Genomic DNA, 1550 nt, shown 5'->3' with positions numbered 1-1550 from the left:
AAGAACTCCCTTCCTCTGAGGCGTCCCATTACTCACAGGATTCCTTTCAGAAGTGTACATGAACTGGTTATTAGCAACCATGTCAATGAGTTCCTGAGCTTCTGCAGGCGTTTTCTTTAGGTGAATGGATCCACCTGCAGAATGGTCCAGTGACATCTTAGATAATTCAGACAGACCATCATAGAATATATCCAGGATGGTCCATTCTAAAAGCATGTCAGAAGGACACTTTTTGGTCAGTTCTTTGTATCTCTCCCAAGCTTCATAGAGGGATTCACCTTCTTTCTGTTTGAAGGTTTGAACATCCACTCTAAGCTTGCTAAGCTTTTGAGGAGGAAATAACTTGGCTAAGAAAGCCGTAAACAGCTTATCCCAAGAGTTCAGGCTATCTTTAGGTTGAGAGTCCAACCATACTCTAGCTCTGTCTCTTACAGTAAACGGGAAAAGCATAAGTCTGTAGACCTTGGGATCAACCCCATTGGTCTTAACAGTATCACAGATTTGTAAGAATTCAGTTAAGAACTGAAAAGGATTTTCTGATGGAAGTCCATGAAACTTGCAATTCTGTTGCATCAGAGAAACTAATTGAGGCTTTAGCTCAAAATTGTTTGCTCCAATGGCAGGGATTGAGATGCTTCTTTCATGTAAATTGAAATTTGGTGCAGTAAAGTCACCAAGCATCTTCCTTGCATTGTTATTATTTTCGGCCATGTCTCCTTCTTTTTCAAAAATTTCTGTCAGATTTTCTCCAGAGAGTTGTGCTTTAGCTTCCCTTAGCTTCCTCTTCAGAGTCCTTTCAGGTTTAGGATTAGCTTCAACAAGAATGTTCTTATCCTTGTTCCTGCTCATATGAAAAAGAAGAAAACAAAAAAGAAAATATGGAATCCTCTATGTTACAGTATAGAGATTCCTCTATGTGAGTATAAGAAGATAAGAATTGAAGAAGGAAAAGATAAGAATCCAAACACAAGGGAGAAGAGTGGGTTTGAATTCTTTGATGAAGAGGAGTGTTAGTAAATAAATAAATAATTAAAAGGAGATGAGGGAGAAGAATTTTCGAAAATCATTGAAAAGAAAAGAAAAATATTTTTGTTTTTAATTTAAAAATTAAAGTTATAATTCAAAAATTAAAAAAAAAAAGAGAATTAAAATTAAATTAAAATTTAATTCAATTGGTTAATTAAAAAGGAATTTTGAAAAAAAGGAAGGTAATTTTCGAAAATTAAGAGAGAGAGAATTAGTTAGGTAGTTTTGAAAAAGATGAGAATCAAACGAAAAGGTAAGATTAATTGAAAGAGATTTGAAAATCAATTTTGAAAAGATAAGAAGTTAGAAAAGATTTTGAAATTGATTTTGAAAAAGATGTGATTGAAACTTATTTTGAAAAAGATTTGAAAAAAGAAATTTAAAAAGATTTGATTTTGAAAATTAAAGTTGATTACTTGACTAACAAGAAACTAAAAAGATATGATTCTAGAGTTTAAAGATTGAACCTTTCTTACTAGGCAAGTAACAAACTTAAAATTTTTGAATCAATCACATTAATTGTT

The 1550-nt window shown here is 32.5% G+C and overlaps 1 non-coding gene across 1 annotated transcript; it reads left to right on the top strand.

The window, feature by feature from the left end:
• The first annotated feature begins 210 nt into the window (after positions 1 to 210).
• Positions 211 to 318, top strand: LOC148581034 (small nucleolar RNA R71). Its single transcript, XR_015899476.1, has one exon. It is a non-coding gene; the product is annotated as a small nucleolar RNA R71 (small nucleolar RNA).
• Positions 319 to 1550: the final 1232 nt, after the last annotated feature.

The sequence above is a fragment of the Arachis ipaensis genome, chromosome B10 (assembly GCF_059453495.1).
Source record: "Arachis ipaensis isolate K30076 ecotype BB chromosome B10, ASM5945349v1, whole genome shotgun sequence".
Classification (NCBI taxonomy): domain Eukaryota; kingdom Viridiplantae; phylum Streptophyta; class Magnoliopsida; order Fabales; family Fabaceae; genus Arachis; species Arachis ipaensis.
The sequence above is the reverse complement of the archived record's forward strand: the minus strand, read 5'-3'. Positions and strand labels throughout refer to the sequence as shown.